At 38.1% G+C, this 15787-nt stretch overlaps 1 protein-coding gene across 14 annotated transcripts in view; it reads left to right on the top strand.

Moving 5' to 3' along the window:
* Positions 1–364: 364 nt before the first annotated feature.
* ERC1 (ELKS/RAB6-interacting/CAST family member 1) overlaps positions 365–15787 on the top strand; it is a 523885-nt gene continuing 508462 nt past the window's right edge. For 7 of the 14 annotated variants that reach the window (XR_010022659.1, XM_063087354.1, XM_063087309.1 and 4 more), the window contains exons 1-2: positions 466–605; positions 4663–4706. The gene's annotated coding sequence lies outside the window, so the exon portion shown is untranslated. The other 7 variants (XM_063087394.1, XM_063087401.1, XM_063087410.1 and 4 more) reach the window with 5 other exon arrangements.

Consider the following 15787-nt stretch of genomic DNA (forward strand, 5'->3'; position numbering starts at 1 on the left):
AGGAGGAGTCAAGCGCCGCCTCTCCGCGCTCGCACCTACCTCCTCTCGCCAGAACCGGCCCCGGCGTTCCCTTTCCCGCGGCCGCAGGCCCGTGTGAGAGCGCGCGCGTGGTGTGTACGTGCGTGCGCCGCGCCCGGGACTCTGACTCGGCGCCCAGCTCTGCCGTAGCCCCGAGTCACCCCGCTTCCCGGCCCCTAACCCGCCGTGTCCTGGGAGACGCCTGGAGACCTACGGGCCGCCCCGTCGCGCCCCCGGGCCGAAGGGACTGCGGGGCAGGCGCGCGGGCGCGGGAGGAGGAGCCGGCGGCGGCCGCGGCGGGGCGGGGCGGGGCTGGGTGGCTCGCGCAGGGGCGGGGAGCGGTGACGTCGCCCCGGCCGTGCTGTGGCTGTGGCTGTGGTGGCGGCGGCAGTGACGGCGGCGTCCAGGCGGCAGCGGCAGCCCTGAGCAGGGTGAGACGGCCGCGGCGGCGGCGCTGGGAGGCCGGGCGGGACCTAGAGCTTCCCGCCTGTCGCTGGCGCTGAGGCTTTTGCCTTTCCTTGCCGGCGTCTTGCTCACGGCCCTGGCTGGGCAGGGCAGAGCGCCCCCGGGGAGGGGCGGAACTGTAGGTGAGGCTTCGGGACCGCCTCCCCCTCCTCTCCCGGCCGGGGGGTGGGGAGGCCGGGGAGGGGCGGACCCCACCCCAGCCCACCGCAGCCCACCGGCGAGCTCCACCCAGCCGGCCTCCGGGATTGGGCGGGAGCCGAGGCGGTGGATGTGGGGAACCCGGGGCTGGAGGTGAGAGGTGGGAGTTGGGGCGCTGGGCAGCGCCGGGAGATCCGGGGGTGGGAGGTTTCATGGGGCGCGATGTTGCGGGCGAGGTAGTGGGGAGACGGAGAAACTGGGGAGCCATGAGGCTGAGGTGCGGTCAGGGTGGGTCTGTGGGTTTAGGTGACTGATGTAAAATGTTGAAGAAGAGGATTTTTTTCCTTTTTTTGTCTTTTGGTGAAATGGTGAGATAGAAGACGAAGGGTTGTATTTCAAAAGGAAGACGAGCTGTGGAGTGTGTATGTTGCCTTTGAGGCAGATGGAGAAGCTGTTGCAATAGAGCTCACATTTCTCTTTAGGGTTTTGATTATTTCTTCTTGTCCTGGCGGGGAGGGTGGGGGATCTGGAGGGAAGAGAATCCCTTTGCTTTGGCTCGGAGTGGGTGAGTTGGGAGCGTGGATGAATCTGAAGTTTAACACCCAAGAAGAGGTAGGTTTAGACAACTTCATTCTCGCAGCGCCCATTAGGGAACAGGTCACTTTACATTAGCTTCTTAAAGGTGTTGTCTTCCAGTTTTTTTTCTGTGCCTAAAATCTCTCTTTATCCACCTTTTTAACAGGCTTTATCGTGGCCTCTTAAGTGAAGGCCTGGGACTCAGGTGGTTGCTTTGGAAGACACATTTCTGAGTAACAGTTGCAGGTGGTTGTGGTTGACTGCTTTGGGTGGATAAAATGAACAATTTGAACAGTTCTTCTCTTGGAGCTAATTATATGAAAAAGCTTGAATATTTTAAAGCACAGCTGTCTTTTATAGCTCGTTTTTCAGTAGGTTTTGACATTTAGACATTTTGTGTTCAACACTGAATTATTGGAAATTTTTAAATTTCTCAATTGCAGCTGTATTTATTGCAGTCTTTATTAAACACTTTGAAATGAATTTTTTTTTTTTTTTATGTAGACCCTTTGATTTCTGAGAAATGTTCTTGGAGTAAAGTGCATTAAAATGCTCTTTAATACCATTTTGGGGACTTGTGTCTCACTTCATAGGGAGATGTTACTAAGAGTACTCAGTGCTTAGTGTTCACATCAGTGTTTTACAACTTAGCATAGTAAATAAGAATCTTCTTTTCTGGATTCCTGTTCCCTATTAGATAACAGTATTCACTGATCTTACCTATCAGTTTTTGTCATTTAAGCTATTTCTTGTTCAAAAAACAGGTCCTGTGATGGACATGTATTATGTAATGGGTGGAAGTAGGCATGACTCTCAATAATTCATTTATGGAGGAAGAGAAACCGTCATGAAATGAAATTGAAGCGGTGACTTTCTCAAGGCTTACCCAATTTATTTGGGAAAATAGCCAGAGAAGTGCTTTCCTGTAACCTGAGAGAGAAATATACAGATGTGAGTTTCAGTAATTGCAGGGCATTGCCTTTTTTTACTTCCTTACTTAAAGGAGACCATTATCTTCTAACACATACTTCTGCTTGTAGAGACTTATAGGAAACACAGGATATCATAGCTATTAAGTGAAAAAGTGTGTGGTCCAATTTATAATTACAAATACAAGATTTAATTAACTGTATTCAGACATCGAATAACAGGTTGGTACAATGAATAGTTCTTTTTAGGACTTTTTTTTTTTTTTTTTTTGCAGCTGGCTCGTGCAGGGATCCAAACCCTTGACCTTGGTGTTATCAGCACCATGCTCTACTGAGTGAGCAACTAGCCAACTCACAGTGAACAGTTCTGATTTTGGATTAGTTAGAAGGAAAACTTAGAATTCACATATCTAGTTTTGGCTTTTAAATTACACTTTGGTTTAATTAATTGGGACAAATGTGAACTAGTATGCTGGGTGAAACTTTTTGTGAGTATTCCTAAAATGACATTTGTGTGGCTGACAGTGAAGTGATTCTTAACCTTGTAGAAATGAAATCATATAATTTGGGGAAAGGTAGAAGTAACCTATTTTTGGTTAGAATTTCTTGTGCCTAAAAAGAACCCCTTTATATTTTATTGTTCAGGAACTGTTGCTTGCTAGTCATTACTTGTGTTATCCTTGCTGAGGGTTTTTTTCCTTCATCACTGAAGTCAGTATGTCAGTCTGTTAATTCAACTTTAATACTGGAAACTTAAAAGTGAAGGTTCTTATAGCAACATCTCCTCTGTTTTACACTAGCTTAATTCTTTTAGAAGTAGTATGAAAGCTGTTAAATGTGCGTTTTACACATATTGTATCAGAAACATTGTTGGTGAAAGATTAGGGAATGAGGTATTTTGATTAATCAGATAATCAGTATATTGGTTATCAGTTTTCAGAGAAGTGTACTGTAATAAAATAAACTTATTATAAAGATTATATGCAATATAATTTAATTCTGTGCCTCTCCAGGTCCTTCAGTGCCATGGCGTGTGAATTTTGTAGTCTGAATGCTTGAGTTCAAGTCCTGGCTTTGGCATTGTATGACCTAGGACAAATTGCTTGCCCGTAATTTCTTAACCTTAACCTGTGCCTTTATTTCTTCGTCTGAAAAATGGGAATAATAATGGTAGTTATTTACTCTTAGGATGGTTAAATGAATAAATTTATGTATTCAGAACAGTTCCGACACATAATTGGCTGGTTCACTAATTATTGAATTTTTACTATGAACACCATTCACTTAATATATATATTGAGCTTGTATTATGTACCAGGTATTCTGGGTGCTGGTAATATAGTATTAAAAATATAGTATGGTATAAAAAAATCTGTATACTCATAGAGCTTTTATCCTACTTCAGGAGACATGATAAAATAAGTAAATGAGTGAATAAATTGCACAGTATATTAGACATTAGTAAGTGCCATGAAGAGAAATGAAGCAAGATTGGAGGATAGGGAATGTGGGGATGGGGGGTGCAGGCACATTGTAGACCGTTGTAAGGCCATCGAGTTTTACTTTGAGTAAGGTGGGGGAACTGCTGTGGAGTTTTTAAACAGAGGAATGACATAATCTGACATGTTTCAGAAGAACCGCTCTGGCTACTTCGTGTGGACTTAGAGCTGGGGTGCAAGATAGAATCAGTGACACTAGTCAGGAGGTTGTATTGTTATACTGTTCCAGTTGAGGGTAGCTCTGACCAGGGTGAGAGCAAGATGAAGCGGTGAGAAGTGGTTGGATTGGTGTATATTTTGAGGGCAGACCTATAGTGTTTGTTGGTGATTGGATGTGGGATGTGAGCAAAACAGAAGTATAAAGAATAACTAAGGATTTGGCCTGAACAACTAGAAGTATGAAGTTGCCAGTAACTGAAATGGAGATGGTGGTTCGTGGAGCATATTCAGGGAGAAAAGAGAAGTTCAGGGAAGAGGTCTAGGAAGAGTGAGAAATGTAGCTTTTTTCAGCTCGTAGGTAATATTTAAAATTAAGGTATGGGTGAGATCGTCGAGGGAGTGAATTTAGGTAGGGAAGAGATCCAAACATTTGAGCCTAGCGGGACTCATTCATTCAACAGTTATTTAATGAGTATGGTTTTAGGTACTTTTTTAGGCATTGGGGATACAGCAGTGAACAAAGCTGACAAAATCTCCACCTTCAATGAACTTACCTTCTAGATACACTGGGGAAATGGAGAGGAACCCAGCAGAGGAGATTGATAAGAGGTCATTGAGTTAGAAGGAAAACCAGGGAAGTGTGATGTACTAGAAGTGAAGGAGAGGAAATGTTCAAGGAGGAGGGAATGATCAACGGTGTCATTGTTTAAAGATGTGTCAGAGTGTTGGGTAAGAGAATTCTGCTTGATTATAACGTCTCATAACAGGGAAATGACTAAGCTACCTTTTAGTGTGAGATAGATGAGACAAATGTAAGAATATTTCAGTTTTTTACTTCCTTGGATTGATTTTAAAAAATATTTCATTCTTCTTTTCAGAACAAAATAGGCAGCCTGGGAGTGTGTACTTGTATGAAGGGGAGGTATGTGACTTTTTATTGTTGTTGTTAATCTTATGTTCACTTTAAAAATTATTTTATTTTATTTTTTTCGTTGTACACGTTTATGGGGTACAGTTTGTTTCAATACATGCATATATAGTATAATGATCTAATCAGAATAGTTAGCATGTCTACCACCCAAACATTGTCATTTCTTTGTGGTTATAACATTCAAGATCTTCTTTTCTGGCCATCTTGAAATATGCAATACAATATTATTAGCTGTTGTCCCCCTAGGGCACCAGAACTTATTCTTCCTATTTAACTGTAACTTTGTACCCATCTACCAACCTTTCCCCTGTCCCCTCTCCCACCTCCCTCTCCCTGCTTGTATTAATCACTATTCTAATCTTTCTTTTCTCTTTTAAATTTATTTTCTTAATTGATCCATGATAATTGTGTATATTTATGGAATAAAGTATTACAATTGGATACATTCATACTGTGTACAATGATCATATCAGTGTTCACTTACTTTCTAAAAAGTAGGTAATATGTGTACCAGATGAGAAGGTACAAGAGGATGTAGGGGGAAAAGTAAGTCTCTCCTGTCCCATCTATTTCTTTCTTTCTTTTTTTTTTTTTAACCTTGCTGAAACCTTGACTTTATTTATTTTTTCTTTTACAATTGAAACATAATTGATTATATATATTTATGGGGTACAGAGTTGATTGTCAGTATTTGTGTATAATATATATTATTAGTGTGTTCCACCTAGCTCTTCTTGAAGAAATCACTGTTTCCAGTTTCTTGTTTTTCCTACCAGTGAAATGCTTTGCAATAAGATGGCATTAGGTATTCTAAAATTGCATAAATATAAGAAGTATTTTATCTTCAAATCTAATATTGAACTCTGGCAATATTTTGGAATAGATTATTTAAAAGATAGTTTTAGAAGCCTTGTCAAGGGAAATAGTAAATTACTAAGTTACACCAGACAGTAATTCTAGTTTCCTACAATTGACATGGTTACTTGACTGATTAATGAAGGAAATGCAGTAGTTGTAATGTATCTGCACTTCAGCTATGTCCTTTCTTGCTATCTTTGTGGAAAAAATGAAAAAATGTGTCCTGGATTTCTTGAGACAGGGACTATCTGCCATGTGTTCTCTACTGGACAAATAATAGGTATTTAGTAAATATTTGATGAATGAGTGAATGGATAATGGTACAATTAAGTGAATTCACAACTGGTTGAATGGCTATACCCAGAAAATAGAGAGTTGCTTGTTCGGGATGATGTGTTTGAGGAACTGGTGTGAGATGACTCATCCTTGTGTATATTAAAATGACCCAGGATGGTAGCAAGAGTGGCAGCTGTGAAATAGTTGCTAGCGTATTCTCACTGAGTGTGGGGGATGCCCAGGTGGTCAGTAGCTGATTCTGAAGAGGTGGATATAGAAGACAGTGTTGCAGAGTAGCATGAGAATCAGGAGTAAGGATTTTACGTGATGGTTCAGGAATAATGGTCTGAAAGTGCATTGAGTGAAAGGAAGGTACCAGCCTCATTTCCCAATATTGGGTGGGGAGTGTGAGAGACTGGTCTACAATGGGAAGAGGTGTCTTGTTTGGAAAGTCAGTTTTCAGTTAAGGCAGAGAGGTAGTGAGAACATTTCTCAAGGAGGATGAAGACTTTTAGAGGAGTTTCTTGGTAATGGAGTGAAGCTCTGTGAGTGTATTTTTCCACACTATTAGCTTCTTATCACCATTTAAACTTACAGATGTCTCTCTCATCTTAACAAAAACCTCCTCTCCAACTTCATATACTTTATTGCTGTAAGTTGCTCTCTGCTTTAGATCCATACTTTTTTGAAAGACTCTTCTGCATTTGCTACACATCTCTCATTTCTTTACCTGTGATTTTCTTCTAACCTATTTCTGTTTTGTTTCTGTTTTCACCATTTCACTGAAACTGAAAATAGCCAATGAAAATAGCCCATGGCTGTTTTTCTGTTCTCTTATTTAACCTCCTAGCAGCTGTACTATGCTTTGGAACAAATTACTCCCAAACTTAAAACAACAAACATTTATTGTTTCACAGTTTCTGTGGGTCAGGAGTCTGGGTGTGGTTGGTGCCTCTAATTTTAGGGTATCTTATAAGGCTGCAGTCAAGGTCATCTCAAAACTTTCCTAGGTAGGGTGGGTTCTGCTTCTACGCCCATTCATGTGGCTGTTGGCAGGAGAAATCAGTCCCATGCCATTTGGGTCTCTGCAAAGGATTACTTACAACATGACACCTTGCTTCTCCTGTATTGAGAGCCCTGTGGGGGAAGGGGGAGGATATTAGCCAGTCTTTTTGTAACCTAATCTTAGAGGTGATGTGTTATCACTTTTGCTGTATTTTGTTCACTAGAAGCAGTTACTAGGTCCAACACACTCAAGGCAGGATTTCACAATGGCATGAATACTAGGAGGCAGAGGTGGTTCAGAGCCATTTTCAAGACTGCCTACCACAACAGCATTTGACACAGTTGATTTTCCTTCCTTTCCCCAATTCTTTTGGGATCTTCAGAGCACTCTTGTTTTTCTCGATGGTTCTCTGGGCTCTCTTTCTCAGATACCTTTTGAATTGTTCTCCACCCATTCATTAAATGTTTGAGTTTCTCTGGACCATCTCATCCCTTCCTATTTCATTTTCATCCGTATGCTGAGTATTTGTTTTTCAGTCTTCAGCTTATGCATACCTCTCTCCTGAGTCTAAGGACCAGAATATCTAGCTTACTACTCAGTATATCCATTTGGATGCCCCTTAATTTAAACTCAGTATGTCCAAAGCTGATTCCTGCTCTTCCTCTGGTGTTTCTTAATTCTTTAAACGACAATTGCTCAAGCCAGAAATATGTGTGGTGTGTTTGATTTCCTCCTCTCTTCTACTTTCCATTTTACTATTCTCTATTGATTTTGGAGAAGCCATTGCTGTTCAGGGATGGTGTGAATTTTTTTATGAGATAGTGCACCCCCCTTGTCAGGTTCTAAGCATTGAATTGGTGTTTGCTAGGTGATTTCTAAGGTTCCTTTAGATCTCGAGGTATTGTACTAGTAGCTGTTGAAGATTTTTAATTAGGACACACATGGGCAGTGCTGAGCTTCAGAAAAGTAGCAACTCTTGGACTGTCATTTTTAGTAGTTCAGCAAAGAATGAAACTAAACCCTGGTATTCCTTTTAACGGTGTTTATTATAGTTTGCTATGTGATGAATAGACAATAATTTTCATCTGACAGCTCTTTATGTTATTTTCATTTTTTTCTTATTGTTACTCTTTTTTGCTTGAAAGCCCATTTGTATGGAAATTAAGATAACCAATGGAAAAAAATTTGTCCGAACTTCAGTTAAACATTCTGAAACTGTAAAAACTTTTTTTTCTTTTCTTTTTTCCCAGCACCTGGCTGGTATGGGTATTTGAACCCTTGACCTTGGTGTTATAACACCGGGCTCTAACCAACTGAGCTAACCAGCCAGCCATAAAAACTTTTCAAGAAATAAAAATTTGGACCTTACACATAATTTTATCATAGGAATATTTAACTTATCCATTCTTGAGTGTAGCACACATATAGAAAAGTATATAAAACAAATGCATAGCATAATTTACAAAGCAAACACTTGTATAACCATCATTAGATCAAGCACTAGGAGCATGTCAGCATTTCAGCTTTCCTTGCCTCTTTCCTGTTACAAACCACTCCTTCCCATGTAAAAGTAATCACTGTCCTAACTAATAGGGGAATCACTTTCTTGGTAGTTTTGCCTGTTTTCTGACTTTATGTACATGAGTCATATTGTATGTATTCTTTTATGTCTGGCTTCTTTGAGTCAACATTTTGTGAGATTTAGATTTGTTGTTTATAGCTATAATTTGTTCATTTTCATTGCTGAATAGTTTTGTTTTATTCCAATTTATGTGTTATATGATTTATGGATATTTAAGTTGTTTCTAGTTTTGGGTTATTATGAATTATACTGCTGTGACTAAACTTGTACAAGTCTTTTGGTGTGTATGTGGGTGTATTTCTGATGCATATATAGCCAGGAGTGAAAGTCCTGGGTCATAGGATACACATATGTGCAATTTTAGCAGATAATTAATTGCCAAACAATATTCCTATGTGGTTGTACAAACTTACATTCCCAAAAGCAGTGTCTGAGAGTTCCTTTTGTTCCGTATCTTTATTAATTTTAGCCATTTTTGTAGATTTATAGTGGTATCTCGTGGTTTTAATTTGCATTTTACTGATTACTAATGAGGTTGAATACCTTTATGTATCTTGGTTATTTGGAAAACCTCTTTTGTGAAATGTTATTCAAATGTCTTACTTTTCTATTTGGTTATCTTTTTAAAATTAATTTATAGGAGTTCCTTATATATTTTGGATATGAACCCTTTTTTGGTTATTTGTGTTGTGACTATTTCCACCCTATTCTGGCTTGTCATTTGGGCTCTCTCACTGATGTCTTTTGAAGAACAGGAGTTATTAATTTTAGTGTACTCCAAGTAATATTCATCTTTATGATTATTGCTTTTTATGTCCTGTTTAAGAAATCTTTCTCTATTCTAAGGCCATGAAATTGTTCCATTTCATTATTTTCTGGAAGTGTCATTACTATACCTTCCTATGATCTGCCTATAATTGATTTCTGTTTATGCTGTGAAGTAGGAGTTGAGGTTAATTTTTTCCCTATATGATTAGCTGATTTTCTTAGTACCATGTATTGACCATTCCTTCATTTTTTTCCACTGCTTTATAAAAATTAAGGCTCTCTCTTTTGTTCCATTGTTTTCTCTTAGTCTAGTGCCACACTGTCTTAATTACTGTATCTTTATAGAAAGTCTTAATACCTGTAAAGTAAGCACTCCCACCTTGTTTTTCAAGAATGTTTCTTTACATTCAGTATCTGTCAAATACTTTTCATGGTCAGTAATCAAGACTGTGGAATTGGTATAGGGATAGATATACAGATCAAAGGAACGGAATGGAGAGTCCAAAAATAAACCCACACATTTATGGTTAATTGATTTTTGACAAAGGTGTGGAGGTAATTAAATGAGGGAAAGGATAGTCTTTTCAACAAAAGTACTAGAGCAATTGGATATTCATATGCAAAAAAACAAACCTCAAACTTAATGTCATAGGAGAACATCTTTGAGTTCTTGGTCTAGGAAAGGATTTCTTAGATCTGACACCAAAAGCATGACTCATAAAAGAAAAAAAAAGATAATTTGGCCTTTATCAAAATTAAAAAGTTTTGCTCTTTAAAAGACACCATAAAGAAAATAAAAAGACAAGCCACAGAATGGGAGGAAATATTTGCAAATCATGTATCTAGACTTGCATCCAGAATGTATAAAGAACTCTTAGAACTAAATAATGAATCAAACAACCCAAAGGAAAAATGGGCAAAAGATTTGAATAGACACTTCACCAGTGAAGATATACAGATGGTAATAAGCACTTGAAAATGATGTTCACCATCATTAATCATTGGATATAAGATACAACAGTGAGATACCACTACACACCCACTAGAATGGCTAAAATCGAAAGTTTGAAATACTAAGTGTTAGTAAGGATGTGGAAAACTGGAATTCTTGTTCATTGCTGGTGGGAGTGTTAAATACTACAGCCATTTTGGAAAATAGTTTTGTAGTTTCTTAAAGTTAAACATATATTTACTGTATGTCCTTAGCCATTGGACTCTTAGGTATCTATCCAAGAGAAATGAAAACATGTCTACACAAAGACTTGTATACAAATATTCATAACAGCATTATATAAATAGCAAAAAGTGGAAGCAATACAAATGTCCACCAGCTGTTGAGTTGATAAACAAAATACGGTATTTCATATAATGAAATACTACTCAGCAATAAAAAGGAACATACTGCTGATAAATTTAACAATATAAACAAATCTCAAAGGCATTATGCTAAGTGAGAAAACTATGTATGTAATTTTATTTATGTGAAATTTCTAGAAAAGGCAAATCAGTGGTGGTTGGGGATAGGAGCGAGGATTAATTTAACATGCATAAACTTTTTTAGGTGATGGAAGAGTTCTAAAACCAGGTTGTGGTGATGGTTGCACAACTATATAAACTTACTAAAAGTCATCAAATCATACATTTCAAATGGGTGAATTTTATGGTATGCAAATTATGCCTTAATAAAGCATTTTGTTTATTTTTTTATTTTATTTATTATTGTACAATGTAGTTGATTTTTGTGGCCCTTTACCAATTCCTTCCTTTCTCCCCTCTGTACGAGGGTACTTCAGAGAGTTTGTGGAAAAATAGAATGAAAAGATAATTCAAATCTTTCAATTAACTTTTTAAAGACCCCTCATATAATCATGTCATTTGTGAATAATTACTGTTTTGTGGCTTTCTTTGTAATTATTACTCCTTTTTCTTCCCTTACTTCACTGTCTAGGATTTCTGTCATGTGGTTGAATAGAGTGGTGATAGGAGATGTCCTTGTCATTTTCCCATCTCAAAGGGAAATTGTTCAGTTTCTCACTATCAAGGGTGATCTTGTCAAGCACACATACACAGGACAAAGCAGGGCCAGGGCCAAGGCCTAACTGATTTGATTGGTAAAGATACAATGAGCCTGTTAGATTCAGGCAGTTTGTCACTTAACATGGTCAGCAGAAAGAAGAACAAGCCAAAGGTGCTCGCTTCCTGTGATCTTTGTTTCACATACCAAAAAGGATAATGCCCCATGCCTCATCAGGACCCAGAAAGTTCCTCATGACAGCTTCCATCAGAGATAGGGAAAGCTGTAGGAGATGGCCTGCTCCTTCTAGGCCTCCCATCATCTCCTGTTCTCGGAGGATCACAAGGCATTCTGCCAAGACTCAAATAGGGCACAGGTCGCCCAAGCACTGTGATGGACCTATTCTCCAATAGATATTTGTGATGGTTGCTTTTGTACATATCTTTTATTAGATTAAGAAAGTTTCCTTTGTGGGGGGGCCGGTTAGCTCAGTTGGTTAGAATGTGGTGCTGATAACACCAAGGTCTGGGGTTCTTTCCTTGTACTGGCCAGCAGGGGGAAAAAAAAGTTTTCTTCTATTCCTAATTTGCTAAGATTTTTAATCATTAATAAATGTTCAAATCTATCTTATGCTTTTCATATATGTTGAGATTGAATGTTTTATTTTTTTCATTTAACCTTTTAGTGTGGCTAATTACATGGATTTTTAAAGACTTTCTTAGCATTTTTTTTCCTTTAAAAGGTTTCACTTACATGAAAAAAAATTACTGATAGATGACTTTATTCTTTCTGGCCTCCCGCCTTTTTCCCCCCTTGTGCATATTTGTTTTCCTTGTGCATATAGAATTCACTGTTGCTGAACTTTTCAAGAAAGAAAGACCATATTGGGCTTCTGATTAATTAATAAGTTATTATTAAAGATCTAAGAGACTCATAGGGTTACTTCTGACACAAGAAGTAGCTATGTTTTATATCTTTTGAGTGCATCTCTTCAGATCTTTTAGGGTATATCCCTTCATATACCACATAGGTGACTTTTCTACCTTCATGGTAATATTTACTTTGCTTCCATTAATGGCAAGTAATTTAGGATATTTCAAATCATTTTTTATCCTTTTTCTAAACTTCTATATTAAATTTAGGCTGAACCTTTGCTTGATGGTATTCTCCCCTGCATTTAAGTAGATATTTATTAAGTAGGAAAAGTTATTGAAGGTAGATAGAATTACTGGTTATTTCATGTGATTTTTCTAGTGGTTTTTCTGCTGGTTAACTGGTAGTCAATTTTATAGTATTTCCAAGTATCTGAATCTATGCAGAAATAAATTGATGGTTTATTCTTTTGCTTAGGGTCTGATAATTCTTAATTTTGGTAGAGCAGCAATTTTTATCTGGTTTCCTGGTGATTATTAAACATAAGTTAATTGAAAATGGGTATAAATTATTTGTTAGGTCTAAACTCACAAATACAGGTAAAGTATAAATATAATGCTAGTATTTCTATGTAACAAGTATGTATGTGTATATTTTAAATCAATCAGGATTTCCTTCAAAAGTTCAAAATTAGGGGTTGGTCCTTAACACATTCATGTTAAAATTATTTTAAATAGTATAGCAAAAATATCTGCTTTACAAAAATTTTATTTTCATAGTTGTTTAAGAGTATAATCCATTTTCTTTTTTCCCCGTCTTCCCTCATTCAAAAAATATTTGTGGCAAATCTAATATAGGTACTTCATTTGTGTACTGTGATTCTGTATTGTGCTTCATCTTGGCACTATAATCTTTGAGGCACTGTCTCTGTCCTTGGGATGCTGGTGACTGGGAGGGGGAGAAATAAATGGGCGAGTACAGAAGAGTGTGTTGATGATATGGGCAAGAACTGGAAGGTGGAAGAGAGTGGTGAAATATGAGGCTGGAGATTGGATTTGGGTCATGAAGGGCTTTGTAAATCTTGTTATAATATGAAGTTTACTTTGGGGCAATCGCAGGACTTTGGAACTTTTGAACAAAGGAATAAGTTTATATTTGCATTTTACAAAGAGTGGATAAGAGGAGGCTGAGTGAGAAGGCCAACTAGGAGGCTGTGGCCTTATTCCTGCTAAATAAAGCCTGAAAACTAAATTAATGACAGTGAGGAGAGAGAAACATGCAGAATTGAAAGCTTTGAGGAACACTTGACTGGGTACTTCAGTATCTCTGTGTGTGAGTGTGTGTGTTTTTTTTGGGGGGAAGGATGTTGATCGGGAGGGAGGAGACTGAGATGACTCCAGACTTTCAGATGGAGCACCTAGTTCTATCCAATACTGTAGCCACTAGCCACATATAACTATTTAAATGTAAATCTGTATTAATTTGAATGAAATAAGATTTAAAATTCAGTTCTTCAGTTGCACTAGCCACACAAATACATAATTACAGACTCTTAAATTCTGCAGATTTAGCCCAGAGTACTATGAAATCATAAATTTGAGAACATCTACAGAGATTTAAGCAGAAGAGACTATCTAGCAATATGTGCTTAATAGCAAGATGGAACTAGTGGCCTCTGTATAGAATAGTGCAGATAGAGAACATTCTGGTTGTCCCAGAAAGTTCTGTCACACAGTACTGCAGTTTTTGGTGTCTCTCCACTCTCCCCCAGAGGAAAGTGAGAACAGGTGGTATTCTCCAACTTCCTAGGAACTTTGGCTCCACGATTTCCTATTGTGGGATACTGTTAGTCAGGGATTCTGTTAGATATGCTTTCCTCCACTGGTAACCACTATCACCATCACCAGATCATTTTCAGATACAGAACATTTCCATAATCAGAGAAGATTCTGTTGGTCAGCACTGAGTTAGAGAGATGGTGATATTCATTGAGCTATCGATAGCTGTGGTGTGGCGGGGGCAGTAGGCGCCTCCAGAAAGTACTGTCCAATAGAAATGTAGCACGAGCCACGTATGTAATGAAGACATTTTTAGTAGCCACATTACAGAGTAAAAAGAAACAATTAGATATTATAATTTTATATTTTATTTAACCTGATACATTCAAAATATTATCATTTTCAACATATTGAAATATATTTTTAAAATATTAATGAGCTATTTACATTGTTTTTTCATATTAGGTCTTTGAAATTAGTTGTATACTATTCTTTTACATCAGATCTTAATTAAAATGCCAAGTTTTTATTGGAAATATTTCATCTGTATTTAGGTCTGTATTTAGATCCATAAATCATAAAATTTACAGTTGAAAAGTAGATTCACATATCCATGTTGTTCCAAACGTGCTTAAAACTTTTCCAATAACTGAATTGAGTATCAGTTTTTAGTTTTTGTTTTCTGACTATTTTTTTGGCGGCTGGCCAGTACAGAGATCAAACCCTGGACCTTGGTGGTAGCAACACCATGCTGTAACCGGCAAGCCCCTAAACTTTTTTTTTTTGGCGGTTGGCCAGAATGGGGATCCAAACCCGTGACTTGGTGTTACAAGGCTGAACTCTAACCAACTGAGCGAACCAGCTAGTCCCTCAGTTTTTATATATGTGAAGAATAACAATAAAAAAATGCCTTGGTAGAGTTTATTCAGAGAAGCATGGTAACAGAGAGGAGGTGATTTTTAATGGCTCTTCAAATCCTTTTTCCAAGGTCTTTTCCTCAAGCCCCATCTTGCCTTTTATATCTGGCAGTGTGCCATTCCATCAGTGTCTTGGAGAAGACAAGAAACATTTTTATAATGCTTACCCATGCTTTGTATACATAGCATGTGCTTAGAAAATCTTGCTGCCTTCTTCACAATAATTCTAAAATATCCACTCAGATCTGAAATAATATTAGACATTTAGCATCTATATTATTAGAAATAATGAAAATTTTTTATGGTGCCTTTTTATGATGGGCCAACAAATAGGTTTGATTTAGGGCCGAGCCCGTGGCGCACTCGGGAGAGTGCGGCGCTGGGAGCGCAGCGACGCTCCTGCCGCGGGTTCGGATCCTATATGGGAATGGCCAGTGCACTCACTGGCTGAGTGCCAGTCACGAAAAAGACAAAAAAAGAAAAAATAGGTTTGACATTTTGTCAACTACATTTGGTGGTAGCAGTTGGAAGTGCTATGTTGGGAATGATGTTGAGACCAGATAAAAAAGGAAGAAATGCTCACCTTGGAATTACAGTGGCTTTTCCATTTATTTCTGTTTAAATCTTTTAAACATTTTTTCTTTCTTAAAAATTTTTTTGGCAGCTGACCGGTATGAGGATCCAAACCCTTGACTGGTGTTATAACACCATGTTCTAATCAGCCGAGCTAACTGGCCAGCCCCCGTTTATCGTTTTTAAAAAAGCAATGTATACCCATTTGGAAAAGTTTGACAATTATTAAGAAGAAAGTAAACAGATTTCCTCATTCTTTTTGCTGTGCTTGTATGTACAAGTATATTTATAAAGTTGAGAGTATACTGTAGATTAAAATTCATGTCCTTATTCATTTACTGTATTATAAACATTTTTTCACGGCAGACACTACTTGTAAATATGTTTTTTGTAGGCTGCACATTAAGTCATAAAGATTTCACTTAAA

Source organism: Cynocephalus volans, chromosome 1, assembly GCF_027409185.1.
Source record: "Cynocephalus volans isolate mCynVol1 chromosome 1, mCynVol1.pri, whole genome shotgun sequence".
Classification (NCBI taxonomy): domain Eukaryota; kingdom Metazoa; phylum Chordata; class Mammalia; order Dermoptera; family Cynocephalidae; genus Cynocephalus; species Cynocephalus volans.